Source organism: Ctenopharyngodon idella, chromosome 4 (assembly GCF_019924925.1).
Source record: "Ctenopharyngodon idella isolate HZGC_01 chromosome 4, HZGC01, whole genome shotgun sequence".
Taxonomy (NCBI): domain Eukaryota; kingdom Metazoa; phylum Chordata; class Actinopteri; order Cypriniformes; family Xenocyprididae; genus Ctenopharyngodon; species Ctenopharyngodon idella.
The window spans coordinates 29,094,107-29,100,418 of NC_067223.1; positions in this window are offsets into that span (position 1 = coordinate 29,094,107).

The window sequence follows — 6,312 nt, forward strand, 5'->3', positions numbered from 1 at the left end:
GACCACTGACAGGTAAATAACACTGATTATCTCTTCATCATGGCACCTGTTAGTGGATGGGATATATTAGGCAGCAAGTGAATATTTTGTCCTCAAAGTTGATTTGTTTTAAGCAGGAAAAATGGTGAAGGATTTAAGCGAGTTTGACAAGGGCCAAATTGTGATGGCTAGATGACTGGGTCAGAGCATCTCCAAAACTGCAGCTCTTGTGGGGTGTTCTCGGTCTGCAGTGGTCAGTATCTATCAAAAATGGTCCAAGGAAGGAACAGTGGTGAACCGCCGACAGGGTCATGGTTCAAGGCTCAAGGATCACTGATGCACGTGGGGAGTGAAGGCTGGCCTGTGTGGTCCGATCCAACAGACGAGCTATTGTAGCTCAAATTGCTCAAGAAGTTAATGCTGGTTCTGATATAAAGGTGTTAGAATACACAGTGCATCGCAGTTTGTTGCGTATGGGGCTGCATAGCCGCAGATCAGTCAGGGTGCCCATGCTGACCCCTGTCCACCGCCGAAAGCACCAACAGTGAGCATCAGAACTGGACCAAGGAGCAATGGAAGAAGGTGGCCTGGTCTGATGAATCACGTTTTCTTTTACATCACGTGGATGGCCGGGTACGTTACCTGGGGAACACATGGCACCAGGATGCACTATGGGAAGAAGGCAAGCCAGCGAAGACAGTGTGATGCTTTGGGCAATGTTCTTCTGGGAAACCTTGTGTCCTGCCATCCATGTAGATGTTACTTTGACACGTACCACCTACCTAAGCTTTGTTGCAGACCGTGTATACCCTTTCATGGAAACGGTATTCCCTGGTGGCTGCAGCCTTTTTTAGCAGGATAACGTGTCCTGCCACAAAGCAAAAATGGCTCAGGAATGGTTTGAGGAGCACAACAGAGAGTTTTTGGTGTTGACTTGGCCTCCAAATTTCCCAGATCTCAATCCAGTCGAGCATCTGTGGGATGTGCTGAACAAACAAGTCCGATCCATGGAGGCCCCACCTCACAACGTACAGGACTTAAAAGATCTGCTGCTAACATCTTGGTGCCAGATACCACAGCACACCTTCAGGGTTCTAGTGGAGTCCATGCCTCAGTGGGTCAGGGCGGTTTTGGCAGCAAAACTGGGACCAACACAATATTAGGGAGGTGGTCATAATGTTATGCCTGATCGGTGTACAGTATATACACACACAAATAAACATGTTTATTTATTGTGTGTGAATTTGTCACCAACAAAAAAAAAAAAAAAAAAAAAAAAAACCACACACAAAAAAAGAGAGAGAGCTGTTTCCATTCCTAAAAAGCTGTGCTTTTATTGATATACATTTTGAGGAGAACTTGTTCAAGACCTCTTGACTAGCTGGCACTACCTGCTATCTGCCACTAGACGGCACTGAGGTGAAGGGATTGAAGACACCAGATAGACATGTAGAGATATACCTGTAAATCACGTAATACAGCTGTATGAAGCAATAAATGCTTTTATTGTGGTGGTTTTAAAAGGCTCTGTGGAGCGTGTAATGCACATAATCACCAACGTTATTTCCAGCAAAGGTTCAAGTGCCTATTATTATTATCAAGTGCCTAGCAGAGTCCTATTAATGTGCAATAAAGGTTTCAGATGTCTGTGCTGTGCCTTTTAAGAGGAATTTCCATCCAATTCAAGACATTCTGTCTGTCAATCTGTATTTTTTTAAATCTTCACAAGACTCTGGCACAGACATTCACATCTTTTAGGTTGCATTCCAAGTTGGAAAAACTAACTTACTTTGTTTTTGTTTATTATTATATTTAACTACATTGTTGATGTGCTAGTTTATTGCTCATCCCAGACACAGGGGAAAATGATGAATGTTTAAATTCTACTTTAATAAAGTTGTATTTATATAGCACCTTTCCATTGCTCAAGGACGCTTTCCAAAGATACAATAACAGACAACGGGTAATAATGACAGACAAATGTACACAGAGAGGAAGAATATTACAAAATAGAAGATTAAGCAAGGAATAATACAAAGAAAGTAAAAGGGCATTACATAGACAGGGTAGCACACAGCAGGAATCATATACAGAGAAATACAGAACACAACTTAATAATGGTAACATTCAGAGAACAAATGTGTTTTGAGTAGGGATTTGAATTCAGAAACATTAATAAAACAGCAGAGTGACTATCTAGAGATTGGGTAGGGATGTAGGGGAGAAACAGATTATAAAGATAGTTAGGAGCCAAGCCATGCAAAGATTTGAAAGTGAGCAGTAGTATTTTGTACTTGATACAATAGGCCACAGTAGGACAGAACGCTTGGTGTGGGTGAGTATTCTTGCAGCAGAGTTTTGAATATATTGCAGTCTGGCAATGGAGCTAGCTAGCAGGTAAACCAATGAAAAGGGCATTACAGTAGTCAAGACGGGATAAAACAAAAGCATGGATAACTGTTTCAGCATCTTTAAAACTAATGAAGGGACGGAGCTTGGCAATGTGATGTAAGTTAAAGAATGCAGGTTTGGTGATAGAGTTGATATGAGTCTCAAAGGTAAGAGAGGAATCTAAAATAACACCAAGATTTTTAACAGTACTGGATGGTTTGATGAGAGCACCAGCAATATCACAGGCAAAGTCAGTAGGAATTTTGCTAGTAAGCAATGGGGTTCCAGTAATAATGATTTTAGTCTTGTCCATGTTTTGTTTCAGAAAATTGGAGTTGAGACATTCTTTTATTTCACTCACACAACTGGAGATTTTATCAATTTGAGTAGATAGAACAGGCTTACACAATATATATTTGGATGTCATCACCGTAGATATGATAATTAAAACCATGCAGATGTAAGATCTGACCCAGACGTAGTATGTAAATGTAAATTTAAGAGAGTCAGTAGCTGTAAACTGAAAATATGAAAACCATACTGAACTTTTGGAGAATCTTTGAAGATAAACTAAAATGCCTTTATAAATTCATAATCATAAAATTCATTGTCCATGTTCCTCATCCTTTTTTATGATAAGCCTTTAGAAAAGGCTAGTGAAGACACCATGAGCCAGAGAATAAGAAAAAATAGGGCCATTTTTTATTTATTTATTTATTTAGTGTATTAGTTAGAAATATGTATTTAATAAATAAAATATGTATACTGTAGGATTTAGGGGGTTAAGAGTTTTTCTAATGAGCTACTTTAACTTGACTTGAGTCAATTTAAAATTAATCATGGTTTTATTATAGTAAAACCATGTTTTTTTTTTTTTTGCCATGTTGATTGCCATTTGTATAACCACACAAAACCATAGTTAAACTACACTGTAAAACCCTATAAGTTATGGAAACTCAAACCATTTGAGGAAACCAATTGCCTTAAACCAATTAAGTTTTAAAAACCAATAAGTATGAGTACAAATTAACTCATATACATTAAGTTAAAATCACTTCTATTTTAGTGTTGGTTTAGTCAATTATTAGAGTAAACTCAACTTAAAGATTTTAAGTTTATTCCACTCATTCAGTTTGAATTCAGGTAACAAATCTAACTTAACAATTATATAGCTGCTTAAATGGTTTGAGGAAACCGATTGCCTTAAATGATTTAAGGTCATCAAACTCAAAGTAATAAAGACTAAGCAAAAACTAACCTTGGTACAAAGCAATGATGATAGAACAGGAGCACTGTATAACTCAATAAGTTCAGAATACTCAAAATAATTTATTATTTAATTTAAATAATAAGTATTTACATTTAACTCAATCATATTAAGTTCAGCTTACTAAAATCAAATTTTGAGTTCACGCAACTTTTTTCTATTAAGTACAATATACTTTCATTATTATTTGAGTGAAAAAAAAACTCATTTCATTTATTAATTTCACTGTTCGGTTTTACAGTGGGGTTCTGAAGCAAAACCACAGTTAATTTGTGGTTACAATGGAATAACTACAATAACCATAGTTTTTTGGTTTTATTTATAGTAAAACCATGGTTAATTTTCATAAGGGCCATAAAGCTCTCAAATGGCATTCTCCATTTGGCTTGGATTAGTGACATTTGATGTCAATGACGAACAACACAGTGCATTTTCAGTGTATAATGACTTGAAACTTTCAAAAGCTGATGATGGAGGCAGAGTATTTTTGGCAAGCGTGGCCTCTGTCAATTTTGACAAGGCAGTTTGTAAACGGTGAGGGACATGGCGATTCTGTGATGCTCCAGATCCATCATGATCCTACAGAGAGTAGACTAGATGATCAGAGAGTGGAGAGCAGAGGTCGAGCAATATGAGGGAAGTGAAAAGGACGTGACAGAGAGTTTGGGTCGTCTCTGGAGGCCAATAATGGTTGCACAGATTGATGCAGGGCTGTTGAATGATGTGGCAATCATCATCTATGTGGCAGAGGTGACCCTGCTATTGCATTAGGAGGCCATGCCATAGTCATTTGACAAGTTATGAGTTGCTCATATTTTATGGGCAAATGTTAAAAGTGGCAACAGCAGCACAGGGACATGACCGTAAGCAATCACTCTCTCAAAACTTCTGTCCCTGTGCTGGACAGAATATCCATAAGAGCTGATGCACAACACTTCATAACATTTGATAAGAGGCAAATGATGTGTGGCAGCTGGAAATATAAAAATCATGTTGGGAAAGATACAAATACTTCAGGTCTAAACTATAATCCAGCTAGTGTTTTAAAAATTAAAAAGCAGCTAACCATATTAAAGTTGTTTAACAGGGCAATATCTTTTGAAAAAAATGATATCATCTTATAGTCCACAACTAACAATCACAAGTGATTCTAAAATTACAAGGAAAACATTTAAAATGTGTGAAAAATCTATTAGAAAGTGAAAAATCTTTAGAAAGTGATAAAAGGCATCTAATGGCGCTTTTCCATTGCATGGTACGGCTTGGTACGGAACGGTATGGCTCGCTTAAATAGTACCACCTCGGTTGAGGTTCCAAGCGTGCCATACCGATACTAAATGTGATGTGTAAACACTGCAGATCATTGATTGGTCAGAGAGAATCATCACTTCCAGTGTCATTGGATTTGAAACACCAGACACCAAACCCGCTAGATTTAAATAGTCAGTAATATCAGTCTATAATCCCACCCACTTTGAAGCGGTACTAAACTGCAGTGGGAAAGCAAACCGAAAGTAAAGCGAGCCGTGCTGAACTGAACCGAACCACGCAGTATGGTAATGGTATGTGAAGTTTCGGTAGTTGTGTTCTCGTTTGTTCTTATGAAAGTAACTCTCGATCGTTTATTCTATATCATGCATTATGTTAAATTTAAACTACACACTCCCCTGACAGAACAAGAGACCCTAAAGGATTTTTAACAGCGAAAGAGAATGAAAAGAGATATGAATATCTCCGCTGTACGCCTGCTCCTGCTGGAGCAAGGAGATTGCTCTCTCGAGGATCACATGAGGGATTTTCTCAATCACATGTCTAACCCACTATCCCGACCACTCGCTATGTATTTTCTACCAGACGTGGCTTAACGAGTGGTCGAAGGTACGCCTACCCATGGATGGTCCTCAAGGGAGCTTTGCGGATAATGTGGAAGCTGGTAAGATGTGAATGCACTTTCACCATCTGCCCTGTTGAAGAAGACTTCATCAGCCCCACTCCGGACCCAGAGGCCAGCCCAGCGTCAGCCATGCCTGCGGCGGAACAGCCAGAGCCCAATCGGGAATTCTGTGACCCACCGAATTATGTGCCCCTACTAGGCACTGTATTGCGCTAATCCTAATCCCAATCTTAACCCTACCATCACTATATTAAGTGTACGGTCACATAATTCGGTGGGTCCAGAATTCGGTATAACACCAGCAACAGTGTTCGTCACAGAGGGCATATTAGTGGAGCTCAAGGGGATGAATTGGAACCCAGCATCATGTCTCCTTCATCAACATTGGCTCTGCTCAGCTCCAAGTGCAGCCTCCCTCTCCCTCCTCCTCTGCGTAAGCCATCCAGTTCATCTGCTTCATCTCCGTTGTCTCCCTTCAGCTGCTCGGCTCCTCCAGTGGTTCCGCCCAGCTGCACAGGTCCACCTTCCCAATCATCAGCTCCACCCTGGCATGTGGATCCCTTAGCTCTTCCTCAAACCTCCAAGCCCGGGACTCCACCTTGGCCCTTCGACCCATCGGCTCCATCGGGGCTCCCTCGTCCCTCAGGTTCTGACTCGGACTTCCAAGTCATCTACTGCGCCTCAACTCTCCATCCCTCTGGCTCCACCAGGCTCCTCCTTCCCTCCGGTTCCTCCATTGTCTCTGTCAAGTTCATGTTTAATTTCAATGTCTTGTTTAGTT